The 21,473-nt window shown below is 36.8% G+C and overlaps 1 protein-coding gene across 4 annotated transcripts in view; it reads left to right on the top strand.

Annotated features, from left to right (window-relative positions):
• Nucleotides 1–21,473, top strand: part of LOC134537311 (RNA-binding protein Musashi homolog 2) — a 511,410-nt gene that overhangs the window by 212,193 nt on the left and 277,744 nt on the right. Inside the window, exon 2 of one of the 4 annotated variants that reach the window (XM_063377631.1) lies at nt 3,063–3,146. The exons of the other annotated variants lie outside the window; for them this stretch is intronic. The gene's annotated coding sequence lies outside the window, so the exon portion shown is untranslated. The remainder of the gene's footprint in view (nt 1–3,062; nt 3,147–21,473) is intronic. 4 annotated transcript variants of the gene reach the window in all.

Below are 21,473 nucleotides of genomic sequence, written 5' to 3'. Positions count from 1 at the left end.
AACAAAAATATGTACATTGGGTTTAAATCTGGCGAGTAAGGCGGGTGGTCAAGCAGTTCAAACTGCAATTCGTATATTGTTGTCGTGGCAACCGCTGAGGTGTGAAGTGGTGCATGGTTTTGGTGAAACACATTCTGTTTCCGCAAATGTCACCTTTTTCTGCAATTTCTTCCTTCAGCTTGTCAAATAATAATGCGCAGTATGCCCCTGTCATGTTTTTCCTTTTTCAAGTCGCCACCACTTTCCAGGCTGTTTTTTATAATTTTTTTGGAGTTGATTCCCCGTTGGCAGATTTTAGTCGCAAAAGATTGTTAAAAAAACAAATGCACGTCCAAAATGGATGAAATTTCAGAGAACACATTTCAAAGCATGCGCGAACATATTGCCCAATTTTTGTTGAAGAGTGATGCCATCTTCATGTTGAGGTCGGGTACTTTTCAGACAACCCTGATATAATAAAACTTCGAAATGCCTTTAAGTTCCCCTTTACGGTGGTTATGTTCAGAATCGTTCCCCAGCACGGCCGTAGCCATGGTCCAGTTTAACCTTTAAAATATTTTTTTTTATGAGTAAGTTTATTTTTAATTTGAGTTTTAGAAGAAAATTGTCACAATAAAATCTCTGGGAACAGTAGACGTTTAGAAGTCAAACGTTTACACACAGATATCTAAGAAAAATCACCGAACCCCCATTGAGCATCGCATCTATTAACCCTCCCCCTTTTTTACTACATGAAATGACTAGCATCGTGCAAACCAGCAAACTTGATAAAGTATTGATTTAGCTTTAGAAAAAACTGAACATTATATTTTGGTTTTGATTTAATTTAATTAATACTTTTTTTCTTTAATCATTTGACTTTCAGATAAAACAAGTCATATCTACATACATATAATTGTCATTTAATACATGAAACACGCATGTCAAGTTTCTATGAAAGACATGCTCACAACTAACGCGTGTATGAACACAATCCCTGCCGCTTATGTGCATGAGGAATGTTGGACTGGATGAGGGAGGAAATTGATCTGGTGTAGCCAACTATAAGTAGTACAATAATCCTTCCAGATAAAGTTTTCTGTAACCTATTGCTATAATTTTCTCATTGCCTTCATAGGAAAATCCTCGGAAGGGAGGGGTTCGGACCCCTGGCTACATCCCTGTCCCCAGCGCAGCTGTCGGACTCCCATGTCCCAGCTTTCAGGCGGGCGAGAGAGAGTTCGTTCTGTTCTTCTTGCTGTTGCTTTAAGCCCCACGGACACGCACGGTGACTAAAAGCCACGAGACCTCACGATCATAGCGAACTTCGAACAACTTGAACACCTTGCTCGCTGCTCACGAATTACTTATTTTATTTATTTTACGTCCTGTAATCAAATACACCCCTGTTTTACAGGAAATAAAAGGCTCCCACAAAATTTAGTTTGTGCGCGAGTGCTACTAGTCTACTTTGTGCCTACGTGCAGCATTTTTACTTATAAAACATTGTTCAAAAATCACAACCAAAAAAGAAGCACCTTGAATGAATTGTCTGGAATGCTGGTTTTATGAAAATTAATAAGTGTTACGTTAATATGTAGTAATACATTGATAAAACTATATAAAATGTAAAGTTTTAATTGAAAGAGCAACAAATGCACACAATAAAATATAAAATAAACTTGATGACATGTTCCGTTGCCCCGGTATGGACGGGTGTATTGTGTTAACCGTGAGTGATGTTGCAGCAGGCTGCTGGTGAGGCAAGACTGTGTTAGCTGACTCGCTGGCGTAGTGATAGCGCCGTGCTCTCTCGCACTTGCGATGTGCACAGCTCTGAGTGTCCAACACTCAGTAAAAGTGTTTCATTACCGTAAACATTTCTATGGTGGTTTCATTTCAAGGTCTTGATTCCAGCGTGTACTTATCACCAAATGTACTGGCTTAAACAGTTGTTTTCACGGGCATTTTGAAATGCGAAAACTTTTTGTACACAGTGTTGTGGGTAAGATGAGGTGCATGGAGGGACCATTCCGCTCCATCTTCCATCATGGAAAATTTTAGGGATGCCGCTTGAAGTCACGTAGAGACCCGTCACCTACTAGTAAGGAAGGCTGCACGCCAGTTAGAGCGTAGCGCGTAGAGGCGAAGACGCGTGTGATGCCCAAGCCAGTGTCGCCCTAGCGGCCCCGCGTTTTTGGCGGCATGCTTGAGGCCTGTACGTCACGTAAAAATCTGTCGAACAAACAAAAATACGCCAAAAGTTTTTTTTGCTGCGACAAAGTAACAATTATTTATTTAACTAAATAAATACTTAGTTAAATTCAATTATATGTCCATGAAATGTTATTTGTTGACTAACGAAATGATTTCAACTCAACTGTACATTTTGTTGGACGTACGATCTCAGAAATGTAACAAATGGAAATTGGTGAAGGTAACAACATATTTTGTTGTAGCAAGTATAAATTTTCACCGTGTTCAAAGAAATATTTGTTTTTATTGAACAAAGCTTTTTTTATTTATATTTATATGGGGTAAGGCGAGTTGTAGTATACTGATCTGAATGCGCATTTCTTTTAATTAGTTTGTGTTGTTTAATATATTATAGTAACTACCTATATTATTACTTTACAATCACATTCAGAAATATGGAATATTTATTTAAAATTTTATTTATTTTTAAATTTTCATTTTCGTACGGTAATCCTAATTATGTTTTTCATTTCATGGTTTGCTGACATCCCTCCGTGCACAGATGGGGTTATTTTTTATTCAATATAGTCTATCGCCGATATTTTTTCAATATTACTCATTTGCTTTGTTGTGTGCTTCTGTCTCTGACGACTTCGCTGTAGGCTGTCGAGGAGATGTTAAAAAGCATTCATGGATATGCGGCACTGAACTGTGTGTAAGCCTTTTGTTTCCACTGGATGAGTAGCAGAGGCGTGGATGTTCCGTGATTCAGCGTTCTGTCATATCGTGAAGCACCCCTTGTAGTTTTTGTTTTTGATGTACGTGTATTGTTTTCGTATGGGTTGTTTTGTGATCAGTACATAAGTTGTATTTTTGTTTCTTTTCAGGTGAGTGACATGACATCCCTCAATACGCTGTCCGCTATCACGGTCACCATCTAAAGCTGTCTAGTGGACTACATCCCGTACCAAGTAAGCTGAATATCAATTAAACTGAACATTAAAACCAGCGCAAACCAACTCGAGACACGGAGAAATATTCGAAAAACGTTCCACTCAAAATATATTTCTTCTTTGGTAACAACCGTAGAAAATTACATGCATCGTGACTTGATTGGCAGATTATTATTATTATTTTTTCCTTCTCGTTCTGCAGTACACACAATATTAACTTGTGTTAAAAATGATTCAGTGCTGTCTGAATATTAACAAGTATTGTAGTAGGTTAATTTAGTTAAGTCTTAGAATATCCACGAGACAAGTGATGTTCAGTGATCCTGCCGGCATCCGTATGAGCTATACATAGTTATACGTAGTTGGAGTAAACAATGTTGTGTTCATAATATATTTAAGTTTTTATTTCACTTGAATTGCTATTTATCTTACACACATAATTTTGAAGTATGGATACATTTTCAGAACTTTGGAGTAATTCGAAAAATACATAATAGCATTATTTTCAGTACAAGATAAGCTTTTTTCAGAAATCAGGAAAAAAAATAAATTTTGTGCCTAAGTCACGTAGGTATTACTTATTACTTCCATGGCCTAAGTTTGAATTTCGCTGTAGTAGCCCGTCTAGTGCTTCGCCCGTGTGAACAGGCCTGAGTTACCTATGTCTTCTACAATATTTGATATTGTTACGAACGTTAGCAAGGCCACGTCACGCGCAGGTGCAGAGCTAGCTGGGCTGCATCACATGCCGCCGTAACATGAGATGTGCTGTGCTTACCTTGATCGCCTCATCCCCTCCCTCCAGAACTCAGAGCTCCCCACGCGGCGCTGTTAGTTTGACATCCGAAACCTGCCAGCTGCAGAGTTACGCGAGCCGCCGACACCTGTTTTCGAGATATTTCTGCCGTCGGGACGGCTCAGATGACGCGACTGGCCCCGGCCGCTCCCGTGAGTTCTGGAATTTCGCCGGGGCCTATAAGTAGTATATAATAGCCGGTACTGGAACAGGGTTCAGGGTGTGGAGCCGGGAGCCGGTGTCCGCCATCTTGGATTCTGACGTCATGGCGGCCATCTTGGATTGTGACATCACGGCGGCCATATTGGATAAGCGTTACGGGACACAGTGTAACGGGACATAACGTAACGGGACAAGTAGATCACGGCGGCCATTTTGGATCCGCCATCTTGGATCCGCCAATTTAGATGACGTAATTGTGTGTTCTAGAAGATTCCGGTGATGTATTATCCGCCATTTTGAATGATGACGTCACCGTTGCATTTTTCGTTACGGTCGCCATCTTTAACTTTTTTATTTATTATCCGATTTTAACGAATTTTTTTTTAAAATTTATAAAAAAAATTAAATAATAAAATTTAATAAATTATTAATAAAAAATTACTTTTACGACACGGAGCTCGGAGTCCTCGGTTCGAACCCGACAGAGGCAAAAAATAATAAAAATGGCGACCGATCCTTCCTCAATGGTGGCTGCTGGCAGAATGACCCCCACCACTTATGTCAATACACATATACCATCAGGAAGTATGACATCATGTCCGCCATCTTGAAATTTGGACGCCATCTTGAAAATCTTTATTTATTATCCGATTTTAATGAAAAAAATTCCAAAATTCATTAAATAAATTGACAATAAATATAATGTTTGATTATATCGATGTACGTCCTTGGTTCGATTCCCGGCGAGAGTAAACGGTCGATACTTCCTCCATGAAAGCTACCTAGACTGATCTACCACCACCAGTACCAAGGTATATATCATCAACTGGTATGACATCATGTCCACCATCTTGTCTCCATCCGCTGGAGACCATCTTGTTTTCGTCTGCTAGAGTGTGCCGATACCATGTAGTATAATTATCTGGTCACAATACTTTTGTCCTCAACTGTTGACATTGAACATTGACCTTGAAATTTGACCTTGACTTTGAAATTTGACCTTGACATTAAATTTGACCCTGACCTTGAAATATGACCTTGACCTTGAAACATGACCTTGACCTTGAAATTTGACCCTGACCTTGAAATTGGACCCTGACCTTGATATTTGACCTTGACCTTGAACTTTAACCATGACCTTGAAATTTGACCTTGACCTTGAAATTTGACCTTGACCTTGAAATTTGACCTTGACTTTGAAATTTGACTTTGTCCTTGTCGACCATCATGGATACGACATTTTATGTTCAGTACATGCTACCAGGAGCGACCACATGCTGGAGTATACCATCTTGTGCGTGTACTTGTATTATAGAGTACATTTCCATCTGGTTAATTTTATTATAACCCGCTACAGTGCAGTAATCATTTATTATGGAGTTGCCCCCCGCCATCTTGAAATTCGGCCGCCATCTTGAAATCATGTAATAATGTAGCTAGAAAAGCAGGAAAAAATCCAAAATTCATCAAAAAAATCACTCATTAACTTACATATTGATTCGATCCACTCCAGTCCTTGGTTCGATACCCGAACGATGCAATAATGTTTAATTTTATGAAAAAAAAGTAATAATTTCAATAAACCATGTTCAACATTCTTAAAGAGACTTTAAATCCTCTACTACCATCATCCTATCCGACATCAAAACCATCATCTCGGAATTTTCGTAATAATTAAACTAAAAATTCAGGAAAAAGTTAAAAATTCATTAAATAAATTTGCAAACAATATACTGATTAATTAGGTCGTCTAAGGTCCTTGGCACGATCCTGGACGAAGCTAAAATAAATTTAATTTAAATACCAGAAAAGCGTAAGGTTCGAGAAATAAAACACCACAAAGTCGTTTACAAACATAATATGTATTACACAATTTCTATCCTACTACAGAATCACTTGCGAAAGCCAGCAAACTTATAAACATTTAGCTATGCATAGACGTGCAACGACTACTTCTTAGCTCCAAATGCTCCAGCAGCTCCAAATGCTCCAACAGCCTCCAAATGCTCCAACAGCCTCCAAATGGCTCCAACAGCTCCAAATGCTCCAACTACCTTTTCTTTCAACAGCTCCAATGCTATTGGGCCACAATGCTACGAGTCTGAGACAACGAGGCTACAAGGCTACGAGTCTAAAAGGATCTAGCTGGTTCCGAGTTAAACATGGCTGAGAGACTGCATGACTAAAAGACCGCATGGCTACGAAACTACATGTCTAAGAAGCTACATGGATACAAGTCTACTCGGCTCCAACACGCAATGTACACACAGTACACACAGGAAAACGTAATGTACACACAGGAAAACGGAATTTACACACAGGAAAACGAAAAGTACAAACAGGAAAATGAAATGTACCAACAGGAAAACGAAATGTACAAACAGGAAAACGAAATGTACACACAGGAAAACAAAATGTACAAACAGGAAAACGAAATGTACAAACAGGAAAACGAAATGTACAAACAGGAAAACGAAATGTACAAACAGGAAAACGAAATGTACAAACAGGAAAACGAAATGTACAAACAGGAAAACGAAATGTACACACAGGAAAACGGAACGTACACACAGGAAACGGAACGTACACACAGTACACACAGGAAACGGAATGATCACACATACAGTAGCGGAAACACAGGCTTATTTGGAAATCAGGATACAAGAAATAAATCATACTTTTTTAAAATATAGATAATTCATTTTATTTTTCATTAGTACACACATGACAGTTAATCAAATGATTATTATATGTAGCCAGCGTTCCGGAGTTCTTTAAGTATGGACGATACTTCCTCGATATGCGAGTAGTTTCCTCTACGAACAGATGCCACCATCAGTCTTAGCCGGTCAACCAATATTTTTGGATCTTTCCATAATGTGTAATCAATCTCTTCTGACACCATCTTCCTTGCACGTTTATAATAAATATTATGATCTCTGGTGTCTTCCGTTTTAACACCAACCTCAGGGTTACTTTCATCATCGAGCCAGCGATCATCACAAGCTTGATCAGATTTATTTATCACGACGTTTCCATCGTTTCAGTCTCAGTACACCATCACAGTCTTCGATCTTGTCAGCTTTAGGTTCTACATCACAGTCTATGCCTTTGTAAACAGCCTCAGAGTCACTGTAGCAATCACTGTAGAAGACAACGTCTTCACCCGGATTACTGCAAGAACTCAATATCGTTGATATCGAAGTGTCTTCATCGCCTGTATGCTTCCTTTTCAGGAGTCCACCATTTATACAAAGTATGGAGGATCTGCTAAATATAGGCTTGAATGTATTCTCACTTTTCACAGTGTTGATACCTTCATTAGTTTCAGTCTTCCCGATACCATCAACATCCTTCAATATTTGTTTCTCGTCACGATCGGCGTGCTAAGGCTTCCATCTTTTCTATATTAATAATATTATTTGTCTTAAAATCTCCGCGTCCGTGTCACTATCACAGATGTAAATCATCATCATAGCTGTCATCAATATTACCATGCGTTGCATCAATATCACTCATTTTATGATATCGTTTCCTCATTTCAGGTGTCAGAGATGTACCACATTCTATGATCTTGTGAGCTCCATTCTCATTTTCTTTAAAAGCCTATGTGTCTAGTTTTATTATTTAATCCTTCAACCCCAAACTCAATTAAATCATCTTAGTATATAGAAAAAAAATCATCAAAGTTCCTTTCATTTAATCATAGGAACCGCATCATCCTTTCCACATATAGTTTAGTTTCTTGAGCCCAAGAGTCTTTCATTATATATACCATGCAGTGTTCTTCAAGAGATGTGGTATACTGCCAGTTCTACATACAAATCCATCCTATCAATGATTTGTTTACACATTAGAAAAACCTTCACATTATTTTTACGTGTTTTATTAAATTATCACTTCGACTAAAATAATTACCACACATAGTAATTTCTACAAAGGACACTTTGTCCAAGACATTTTAACCATCATCTGTCTGAAAACAACCATGTCCCATCTATATCACAAAGTAAACGAGGGTTAGTGGAGATAGGTCAAACAAGTGCTAGTCACTCATAGGGTAAGAACCATGTGTTCGATACCTATCTCAGACATTGTAGCAGCTATGTATTTTCCTTACCTCATGTAGAAAAATATCTCCCAATGCATACGGATTTAAACTTATTCACGTACGACTAGTCAAAAGTACCTAAATTCAAGCACGTTAACCTCAAAAAAAAATCTCAAGGATAGAGGCAGAGACTTCTCGATCGAGACACGCCTACCATCACCTGCAAATGAACATTGACCCCTCGCGCAGGAATTGCAAGCTTGCAGAATGCTGCGACACTCATATGTTTTGCTCAAGACATGCATACATCACATCACTAGCCTTCCAACTCAGTACACGTAAAACTCCAGTGAAATCGTAATCCAGCATACGTAAAGTACTTGCTGGAACCACTTCAAAGCATGCATCACCGAACCAGAGCAGAAAATCAGCCTACGAATGTATATCTTGCTACCTACAAAAATAAATGTGTAGTACATATACGAGAGGAGTTGATTCCTACATACCATACTCCTTACTCTGATAATTATAAGCGTCAAAATATTTTTTTAATCAAGACCTTAGCCAGTATACATTTTTTTTTCATGTTGTAAAAATTCATGTTAGTAATCATCAACGAAGGAGTGAGTAACTTGGACGAAGAACCGCTTACCAAGTATCCAGAATCTTACAGATACAGCCCATCCAGTGCACCAGCTTACTCCGAAGTGTGGTCAATTGATTAACATTCATTAATTTTTTAGTATCACCACCATAGTATACACCAATATATGACAGGTTACGATTTAAGACCATAAATTTCCCACAAGTCTGTTAGTTTTATTTCGGGAAGTAATAAATTATTTCTCAAAAATAATAAATCAAGTTCCTATCAGATTTGCTCTAATGTTACGGCATTACCTGTACCTGCACTTTACCAAAACATCTCCCATAAAAAAAAATCTTAAGAATGCAGATGACATACTCAGACAAAAATAATTTTAGGAAAAAAAACAGTCTTCATCATTATTGGTAAAACAAACTAATACACACAAACAAGACAAAACGGACATTACAAACCCGACCTAAATTACGTGTCACATGTAGTTTATCACATTAAGATGAGTGAAGTAGGTTAGAGAAGAATGAATAAAAAATTCTTTGATTCTATAATTTATTTAAAATTGTACATTTATGCAGATTAAAATCTGACACTATATATATCGTATACATTTCTCAGTCCACGCGACATTCATTTTTATTAAAAAAATTATTATAGTTCGTTCTATGAGTGACAAAATACAAATAATTCATACAGATCTCGATACATCAGTTCAGGAGTGTAACACCTTAGAGCACCAGAGATGATGCTAGAAACCCGCCTTTACAAAATTTATAATGTTTTTCAAGTAAAATTTTCGTGTAACCTGTATACCGCACTTCTCACACAGACATTTTACACGGTCAAGATTTCTTCTGCAGTCATGCTTTTCATGGATACGTGTACTTCGTAGTCGTTCAAATCGTTTACCACAGTAGCAGCACTGATACAGATATTCATCACAAGTACCATCGCTTCCCCGATGTACAACCTGCAAATGAACTTTGCTTTTACAATGCCTAATCAAATTACTTTTGTTTGTGAAATGTACACCACACGGGTCACACGGAAATGTCTCACGATTAGCGTTTCTTCTACAGACATGATTTTCATGTCTTCTTGCATGTTGACGGTATTTAAAACTTTTGTCACAGTAACAGCACCGATGTTCGTTAGTCGTTCTTGAATCACCAGTCATTGAAGTTTCCATCGAGGACGAAACGAAGTTCGTAGAGTTTTCCTGTGTAGCCAGCACCACCGGCATTAAAGTCTCTCCTGCTGACGGTATCACGACTGTTGAAGTCTCCTCTTGTGATGACGTCGTCGTCGTTGTCATAGGGATCTGCTTCGTCATCATCGCCTCCGTCGTCAGGGACCCCGGTGAAGACGCGAGACCCTCCGTCAAGATCTCTGCAGTCGTTGACCCCGCCACCAGTGGGATTTGTACCGATGTCGACGTTGCTACCATTGAGTTCGGATACACATGAATATTCATATACAAGACTTATATGCAGACAAGTCAATTCATCAGATCTGCACTACCACTACAAGAGGTGGACTGAGGGGCCTGCTGTCTAAGACTCGCTTAAATAACAGTGTTCGCTTGTATAATACGCAAGTCAATACATCATCCATTGTTATTACTATAAAAAATTAGGAATTTCAAGGAATGAGAATTTAAATTATATATACAATCAACTAATCGCACATCGTACATACAAGGTTCATTTAGACTTACTAGAGGAGCAAGAGTCTGTAATCAATGGAACTTTCACAACCCAAACAAAATTTAAAGTAGGTACCCAAATTTAAATTTTATTATGTACAACTACACATAACCTACAACTGACTCCAAATGTCTACAACACATGACTAAATTAGTTTATCCGGTACCAGGCTAGGTCCAAAGTCAATTATTTTTTGTACCTCTGATCTACAGTTCAGGGGAGCTTCAGTGTTGATATAGCTACAGCCAAGACATGTCCAGTACCATACATCTTCAAAGCCTTCAAAGTCGATCCTTGTTAAGCATTACAACAAAAGTCTCCGAAACAAGAGACCTACTCTATAAGTTTACTAGACATTTTAAGCTTGTCATAGCACACATCGATAAAAATCTTCGTAAATAACCCAAAATATTATCAGACCACTAGCATTCGATTTATGCACATACAGTAGGTCACCAACATATTCGTCAACACATGACCATTCTACATTAAGCTCCTCACTTACTTATATCAGGCTACTCGACTACACTCAGCACACATAAACTAAAAGAAGTCAAATAACATCCTATTATTTATTTACATTCGAATATTTAACAGCATGCCAACTGCTAATTAAATAAGCCTGACAGTGAACATGTTAGCAAAGTTTACTTTTATATAGGACCAGGAATCCATTGAACCTTCAGAACCTAGCTACACATACACAGTGCTGGATGCAAGGAATTCTACACTCATTTGTCATCACTGACACTCATATTACATCATAGGCACTTGAGTCAACACTCATTTTCCATCATTAACATGCACACAAATGCAAATTAACCATAGTCGACACTCAATTAAACACTCACTTTCCATAATCTAAACTCAATTCGGCACTCATTTCCCATCATCGACACTCAATTCAATACTCACTTTCCATAATCTAAACTCAATTCGGCACTCATTTTCCATCATCGACACACAATTCAACACTCACTTTCCAACATCTGCACTCATTTTCCATAGTCAACACTCAATTCAACACTCATTTTTTCCATAGTCGACACTCAGTTTCCATCAACGACACTCAATTCGACACTCATTTTCCATCAACGACACTCAATTTGACACTCATTTTCCATAATCGACACTCAATTACCATCATCGACACTCAATTCGACACTCATTCTCCATCAACGACACTCAATTCAACACTCATTTTCCGTCATAGATACTTAATTCTACACACTCTTTCCTTCTTCAACACTTATTTTCCATCATCTACATACAGTAAAATTGAAACTTTCCATCATCCATCACAGATACATATAATAATATTCATACTCAACTCAATTCTTTAAAGTAGCAAACGCAGGAACTTTATTAGGGCATGAATAACGACACGTTTTAATATCAATTTTTAAAATTATATTTATATTAAAAAATACAAAAGTATAAAATTTCATCAGTCAATACACATTACGAACTTATTATATATACCCTGAAATTCTAAGTTCATCAAGAATAGTCCACGTTTCTTTGATAACTGATACAATTTCGTCATCTTGCGAAAAAAAGTAAAAGTCACAACCTGTTCGTTAACACGTTCGGGTCTTTCCACGATATATAATCAATTTCACTTGAGGACACCATCTTCTTCGAATGTTTGCTGAACATATTCTGAAAATCGTTGTAATAATGATTATGATAATTTGTATCATCATCATCGGTGCTGTCCACATCTTTATCAAACACACTGACATCTTCATCTTGCATATCACAGTATTTCGAATTTTTTGACATTGGAGTACTATCATTAGCATCAAGCTTACTTGCTAATTTTCCAAAAAAATATTCCAAAGCCCGTAGAAGTCTACTATAAGACGACTTGTCACTTTTTCTGGAGATGTTACTTTCATTATCTTCTACCTTACTTATATCTTCAACACCAGTTAAGCTATTTCCTTCCTCAAGACCTAGAGATATTTTAACACAATCGCTTTTAAGACTAGGTGGATCAATTTCATTGTAAGACATACTGTCCCCGAGCATAGCGTCTCCATCTACGTACTTTATCTCCTGCACGAGCTTGGCTTTACATGTTTTATCGTGTCTTTTTAAATTATCTCTTCGTGTCAACCGTCTTCCACACTTGCCACAAATTAGTATTTGACGGTATGGGCTTTTAACACATTCGTTCTTTTCATGTCTACGAGCATTATAGATGTTACCAAAGTATTTGCTACAGTATGTACAATGTCCTCCAGATCGAGATCGATATTTGTGTATCGTACCTTCACTAGTCTGTACGTACTCCATAATGGTTGAATAGCAACTAAAGGTATTTTTTAGGTACTTCGTATTTTCATGTATGAACATTCATCAATTATTTACGAAAAAAGATTTTTTTTCTCATTTTGAAGAAAAAATCATGTTCCACGTAGTTTTACTACCCACCTTCATATTTCCTCATATGTTATGTTGTAAAAGCAACCAAAGTTGGTTGTAGGTTATGGAATGCTCACTCACGATCTCTTGAAAAAGGTGTGCCTCCCTAGATCTCAAGAGGAAGAACATTGACCTTATTTAAAAATTAGTGAATAATATCATGGTCTAGCAAGAATCACAAGATAATCTATTCCCATATTAGCAACCATCATGTATCAGTTGTCTGTATAAGCAGTCAATGTTTTGTGTGGGATGCAGGATGCTCCCTTACGATCGCAACAGAAGGAGGGCTTCGCTAGAACTCAAGGGGAAGGGAAATCTTCGTGTGTGATAGCGTTTCTCAGTTGTTTCATGACGTAGTAATCGTCTGATTAATGAACTTTTGTTTTTGCCTGATTTCCACCTGTTAAAATTCTTTTTTAAGTGTTGATTTGATAATATGACTTCGGAAATTTATACGAAACTCTGAATAAAATTACCTGTCTTAGACACCAAGGACAATACAGTTTGTCTTTCATGTTAATGCTTCTCAGCTGTCTCAAAGCATATTATTTGTCTGAGTAAGGTTATTATTTTTTAAATCCACCTGATAACAATATTGTAAGTGCTGATTTATTGACAGAATTTCACTAATTAAATGTAACTCTGAATAGAAATGACATGACTCAGTAAGTAAAAAATTCTTCATGCAGAGATAGATCCCTCACAAATAATCTGAAGCACTCGGTGAAAACCATCAGATGTCTAGTTAGGTATAATCAGAAACACTTGGAGAAAGCCATCAACATAATAACAAGAATAATCTGAAGCACTCGGAGAAATCCATCAGATGTCTAGTTAGGTATAATCAGAAGCACCCGGAGAAAACCATCATAATATTGTCAAGAATAATCTGAAGCACTCGGAGAAATCCATCAGATTTCTAGTTAGGTATAATCAGAAGCACCCGGAGAAAACCATCATAATATTGACAAGAATAATCAGGAGCACACGGAGAAAACCACTATAATATTGACAAGAATAATCGGAAGCACATGGAGAAAACCACCACAAGTTTTCTTTGATATCATAAAAATACAGAAAAAAAATATTTAAAAATAAAAATAAATTAATAAAAAAATTTAAATGACAAAAAGAAAATTAAAAAAATAAATAAAATTCTGGCTTGTACTAGAACTATATCTTTGCTCAATAATGAGAAGTTCACAAGCTAGCAGAATCTGTTTATTTATTTTTTTTATTTTCTTTTTGTCATTTAAATTTTTTTATTAATTTATTTTTATTTTTAAATATTTTTTTTTCTGTATTTTTATGATATCAAAGAAAACTTGTGGTGGTTTTCTCCATGTGCTTCCGATTATTCTTGTCAATATTATGGTGGTTTTCTCCGTGTGCTCCTGATTATTCTTGTCAATATTATGATGGTTTTCTCCGGGTGCTTCTGATTATACCTAACTAGACATCTGATGGATTTCTCCGAGTGCTTCAGATTATTCTTGACAATATTATGATGGTTTTCTCCGGGTGCTTCTGATTATACCTAACTAGACATCTGATGGATTTCTCCGAGTGCTTCAGATTATTCTTGTTATTATGTTGATGGCTTTCTCCAAGTGTTTCTGATTATACCTAACTAGACATCTGATGGTTTTCACCGAGTGCTTCAGATTATTTGTGAGGGATCTATCTCTGCATGAAGAATTTTTTACTTACTGAGTCATGTCATTTCTATTCAGAGTTACATTTAATTAGTGAAATTCTGTCAATAAATCAGCACTTACAATATTGTTATCAGGTGGATTTAAAAAATAATAACCTTACTCAGACAAATAATATGCTTTGAGACAGCTGAGAAGCATTAACATGAAAGACAAACTGTATTGTCCTTGGTGTCTAAGACAGGTAATTTTATTCAGAGTTTCGTATAAATTTCCGAAGTCATATTATCAAATCAACACTTAAAAAAGAATTTTAACAGGTGGAAATCAGGCAAAAACAAAAGTTCATTAATCAGACGATTACTACGTCATGAAACAACTGAGAAACGCTATCACACACGAAGATTTCCCTTCCCCTTGAGTTCTAGCGAAGCCCTCCTTCTGTTGCGATCGTAAGGGAGCATCCTGCATCCCACACAAAACATTGACTGCTTATTCAGACAACTGATACATGATGGTTGCTAATATGGGAATAGATTATCTTGTGATTCTTGCTAGACCATGATATTATTCACTAATTTTTAAATAAGGTCAATGTTCTTCCTCTTGAGATCTAGGGAGGCACACCTTTTTCAAGAGATCGTGAGTGAGCATTCCATAACCTACAACCAACTTTGGTTGCTTTTACAACATAACATATGAGGAAATATGAAGGTGGGTAGTAAAACTACGTGGAACATGATTTTTTCTTCAAAATGAGAAAAAAAATCTTTTTTCGTAAATAATTGATGAATGTTCATACATGAAAATACGAAGTACCTAAAAAATACCTTTAGTTGCTATTCAACCATTATGGAGTACGTACAGACTAGTGAAGGTACGATACACAAATATCGATCTCGATCTGGAGGACATTGTACATACTGTAGCAAATACTTTGGTAACATCTATAATGCTCGTAGACATGAAAAGAACGAATGTGTTAAAAGCCCATACCGTCAAATACTAATTTGTGGCAAGTGTGGAAGACGGTTGACACGAAGAGATAATTTAAAAAGACACGATAAAACATGTAAAGCCAAGCTCGTGCAGGAGATAAAGTACGTAGATGGAGACGCTATGCTCGGGGACAGTATGTCTTACAATGAAATTGATCCACCTAGTCTTAAAAGCGATTGTGTTAAAATATCTCTAGGTCTTGAGGAAGGAAATAGCTTAACTGGTGTTGAAGATATAAGTAAGGTAGAAGATAATGAAAGTAACATCTCCAGAAAAAGTGACAAGTCGTCTTATAGTAGACTTCTACGGGCTTTGGAATATTTTTTTGGAAAATTAGCAAGTAAGCTTGATGCTAATGATGGAACTCCAATGTCAAAAAATTCGAAATACTGTGATATGCAAGATGAAGATGTCAGTGTGTTTGATAAAGATGTGGACAGCACCGATGATGATGATACAAATTATCATAATCATTATTACAACGATTTTCAGAATATGTTCAGCAAACATTCGAAGAAGATGGTGTCATCAAGTGAAATTGATTATATATCGTGGAAAGACCCGAACGTGTTAACGAACAGGTTGTGACTTTTACTTGTTTCGCAAGATGACAAAATTGTATCAGTTATCAAAGAAACGTGGACTATTCTTGATGAACTTAGAATTTCAGGGTATATATAATAAGTTCGTAATGTGTATTGACTGATGAAATTTTATACTTTTGTATTTTTGATATAAATATAATTATAAAAATTGATATTAAAACGTGTCGTTATTCATGCCCTAATAAAGTTCCTGCGTTTGCTACTTTAAAGAATTGAGTTGAGTATGAATATTATTATATGTATCTGTGTGTGGATGATGGAAAGTTTCAATTTTACTGTATGTAGATGATGGAAAATGAGTGTTGAAGAAGGAAAGAGTGTGTAGAATTAAGTATCTATGACGGAAAATGAGTGTTGAATTGAGTGTCGTTGATGGAGAATGAGTGTCGAATTGAGTGTCGATGATGGTAATTGAGTGTCGATTATGGAAAATGAGTGTCAAATTGAGTGTCGTTGATGGAAAATGAGTGTCGAATTGAGTGTCGTTGATGGAAACTGAGTGTCGACTATGGAAAAAATGAGTGTTGAATTGAGTGTTGACTATGGAAAATGAGTGCATATGATGGAAAGTGAGTGTTGAATTGTGTGTCGATGATGGAAAATGAGTGCCGAATTGAGTTTAGATTATGGAAAGTGAGTATTGAATTGAGTGTCGATGATGGAAAATGAGTGCCGAATTGAGTTTAGATTATGGAAAGTGAGTGTTTAATTGAGTGTCGACTATGGTTAATTTGCATTTGTGTGCATGTTAATGATGGAAAATGAGTGTTGACTCAAGTGCCTATGATGTAATATGAGTGTCAGTGATGACAAATGAGTGTAGAATTCCTTGCATCCAGCACTGTGTATGTGTAGCTAGGTTCTGAAGGTTCAATGGATTCCTGGTCCTATATAAAAGTAAACTTTGCTAACATGTTCACTGTCAGGCTTATTTAATTAGCAGTTGGCATGCTGTTAAATATTCGAATGTAAATAAATAATAGGATGTTATTTGACTTCTTTTAGTTTATGTGTGCTGAGTGTAGTCGAGTAGGCTGATATAAGTAAGTGAGGAGCTTAATGTAGAATGGTCATGTGTTGACGAATATGTTGGTGACCTACTGTATGTGCATAAATCGAATGCTAGTGGTCTGATAATATTTTGGGTTATTTACGAAGATTTTTATCGATGTGTGCTATGACAAGCTTAAAATGTCTAGTAAACTTATAGAGTAGGTCTCTTGTTTCGGAGACTTTTGTTGTAATGCTTAACAAGGATCGACTTTGAAGGCTTTGAAGATGTATGGTACTGGACATGTCTTGGCTGTAGCTATATCAACACTGAAGCTCCCCTGAACTGTAGATCAGAGGTACAAAAAATAATTGACTTTGGACCTAGCCTGGTACCGGATAAACTAATTTAGTCATGTGTTGTAGACATTTGGAGTCAGTTGTAGGTTATGTGTAGTTGTACATAATAAAATTTAAATTTGGGTACCTACTTTAAATTTTGTTTGGGTTGTGAAAGTTCCATTGATGACAGACTCTTGCTCCTCTAGTAAGTCTAAATGAACCTTGTATGTACGATGTGCGATTAGTTGATTGTATATATAATTTAAATTCTCATTCCTTGAAATTCCTAATTTTTTATAGTAATAACAATGGATGATGTATTGACTTGCGTATTATACAAGCGAACACTGTTATTTAAGCGAGTCTTAGACAGCAGGCCCCTCAGTCCACCTCTTGTAGTGGTAGTGCAGATCTGATGAATTGACTTGTCTGCATATAAGTCTTGTATATGAATATTCATGTGTATCCGAACTCAATGGTAGCAACGTCGACATCGGTACAAATCCCACTGGTGGCGGGGTCAACGACTGCAGAGATCTTGACGGAGGGTCTCGCGTCTTCACCGGGGTCCCTGACGACGGAGGCGATGATGACGAAGCAGATCCCTATGACAACGACGACGACGTCATCACAAGAGGAGACTTCAACAGTCGTGATACCGTCAGCAGGAGAGACTTTAATGCCGGTGGTGCTGGCTACACAGGAAAACTCTACGAACTTCGTTTCGTCCTCGATGGAAACTTCAATGACTGGTGATTCAAGAACGACTAACGAACATCGGTGCTGTTACTGTGACAAAAGTTTTAAATACCGTCAACATGCAAGAAGACATGAAAATCATGTCTGTAGAAGAAACGCTAATCGTGAGACATTTCCGTGTGACCCGTGTGGTGTACATTTCACAAACAAAAGTAATTTGATTAGGCATTGTAAAAGCAAAGTTCATTTGCAGGTTGTACATCGGGGAAGCGATGGTACTTGTGATGAATATCTGTATCAGTGCTGCTACTGTGGTAAAAGATTTGAACGACTACGAAGTACACGTATCCATGAAAAGCATGACTGCAGAAGAAATCTTGACCGTGTAAAATGTCTGTGTGAGAAGTGCGGTATACAGGTTACACGAAAATTTTACTTGAAAAAACATTATAAATTTTGTAAAGGCGGGTTTCTAGCATCATCTCTGGTGCTCTAAGGTGTTACACTCCTGAACTGATGTATCGAGATCTGTATGAATTATTTGTATTTTGTCACTCATAGAACGAACTATAATAATTTTTTTAATAAAAATGAATGTCGCGTGGACTGAGAAATGTATACGATATATATAGTGTCAGATTTTAATCTGCATAAATGTACAATTTTAAATAAATTATAGAATCAAAGAATTTTTTATTCATTCTTCTCTAACCTACTTCACTCATCTTAATGTGATAAACTACATGTGACACGTAATTTAGGTCGGGTTTGTAATGTCCGTTTTGTCTTGTTTGTGTGTATTAGTTTGTTTTACCAATAATGATGAAGACTGTTTTTTTTCCTAAAATTATTTTTGTCTGAGTATGTCATCTGCATTCTTAAGATTTTTTTTTATGGGAGATGTTTTGGTAAAGTGCAGGTACAGGTAATGCCGTAACATTAGAGCAAATCTGATAGGAACTTGATTTATTATTTTTGAGAAATAATTTATTACTTCCCGAAATAAAACTAACAGACTTGTGGGAAATTTATGGTCTTAAATCGTAACCTGTCATATATTGGTGTATACTATGGTGGTGATACTAAAAAATTAATGAATGTTAATCAATTGACCACACTTCGGAGTAAGCTGGTGCACTGGATGGGCTGTATCTGTAAGATTCTGGATACTTGGTAAGCGGTTCTTCGTCCAAGTTACTCACTCCTTCGTTGATGATTACTAACATGAATTTTTACAACATGAAAAAAAAATGTATACTGGCTAAGGTCTTGATTAAAAAAATATTTTGACGCTTATAATTATCAGAGTAAGGAGTATGGTATGTAGGAATCAACTCCTCTCGTATATGTACTACACATTTATTTTTGTAGGTAGCAAGATATACATTCGTAGGCTGATTTTCTGCTCTGGTTCGGTGATGCATGCTTTGAAGTGGTTCCAGCAAGTACTTTACGTATGCTGGATTACGATTTCACTGGAGTTTTACGTGTACTGAGTTGGAAGGCTAGTGATGTGATGTATGCATGTCTTGAGCAAAACATATGAGTGTCGCAGCATTCTGCAAGCTTGCAATTCCTGCGCGAGGGGTCAATGTTCATTTGCAGGTGATGGTAGGCGTGTCTCGATCGAGAAGTCTCTGCCTCTATCCTTGAGATTTTTTTTTGAGGTTAACGTGCTTGAATTTAGGTACTTTTGACTAGTCGTACGTGAATAAGTTTAAATCCGTATGCATTGGGAGATATTTTTCTACATGAGGTAAGGAAAATACATAGCTGCTACAATGTCTGAGATAGGTATCGAACACATGGTTCTTACCCTATGAGTGACTAGCACTTGTTTGACCTATCTCCACTAACCCTCGTTTACTTTGTGATATAGATGGGACATGGTTGTTTTCAGACAGATGATGGTTAAAATGTCTTGGACAAAGTGTCCTTTGTAGAAATTACTATGTGTGGTAATTATTTTAGTCGAAGTGATAATTTAATAAAACACGTAAAAATAATGTGAAGGTTTTTCTAATGTGTAAACAAATCATTGATAGGATGGATTTGTATGTAGAACTGGCAGTATACCACATCTCTTGAAGAACACTGCATGGTATATATAATGAAAGACTCTTGGGCTCAAGAAACTAAACTATATGTGGAAAGGATGATGCGGTTCCTATGATTAAATGAAAGGAACTTTGATTTTTTTTTCTATATACTAAGATGATTTAATTGAGTTTGGGGTTGAAGGATTAAATAATAAAACTAGACACATAGGCTTTTAAAGAAAATGAGAATGGAGCTCACAAGATCATAGAATGTGGTACATCTCTGACACCTGAAATGAGGAAACGATATCATAAAATGAGTGATATTGATGCAACTCATGGTAATATTGATGACAGCTATGATGATGATTTACATCTGTGATAGTGACACGGACGCGGAGATTTTAAGACAAATAATATTATTAATATAGAAAAGATGGAAGCCTTAGCACGCCGATCGTGACGAGAAACAAATATTGATGGATGTTGATGGTATCGGGAAGACTGAAACTAATGAAGGTATCAACACTGTGAAAAGTGAGAATACATTCAAGCCTATATTTAGCAGATCCTCCATACTTTGTATAAATGGTGGACTCCTGAAAAGGAAGCATACAGGCGATGAAGACACTTCGATATCAACGATATTGAGTTCTTGCAGTAATCCGGGTGAAGACGTTGTCTTCTACAGTGATTGCTACAGTGACTCTGAGGCTGTTTACAAAGGCATAGACTGTGATGTAGAACCTAAAGCTGACAAGATCGAAGACTGTGATGGTGTACTGAGACTGAAACGATGGAAACGTCGTGATAAATAAATCTGATCAAGCTTGTGATGATCGCTGGCTCGATGATGAAAGTAACCCTGAGGTTGGTGTTAAAACGGAAGACACCAGAGATCATAATATTTATTATAAACGTGCAAGGAAGATGGTGTCAGAAGAGATTGATTACACATTATGGAAAGATCCAAAAATATTGGTTGACCGGCTAAGACTGATGGTGGCATCTGTTCGTAGAGGAAACTACTCGCATATCGAGGAAGTATCGTCCATACTTAAAGAACTCCGGAACGCTGGCTACAATAATAATCATTTGATTAACTGTCATGTGTGTACTAATGAAAAATAAAATGAATTATCTATATTTTAAAAAAGTATGATTTATTTCTTGTATCCTGATTTCCAAATAAGCCTGTGTTTCCGCTACTGTATGTGTGATCATTCCGTTTCCTGTGTGTACTGTGTGTACGTTCCGTTTCCTGTGT

The sequence above is a fragment of the Bacillus rossius genome, chromosome 1 (assembly GCF_032445375.1).
Source record: "Bacillus rossius redtenbacheri isolate Brsri chromosome 1, Brsri_v3, whole genome shotgun sequence".
Taxonomy (NCBI): domain Eukaryota; kingdom Metazoa; phylum Arthropoda; class Insecta; order Phasmatodea; family Bacillidae; genus Bacillus; species Bacillus rossius.
This window is presented reverse-complemented; position numbering and strand designations above follow the sequence as displayed.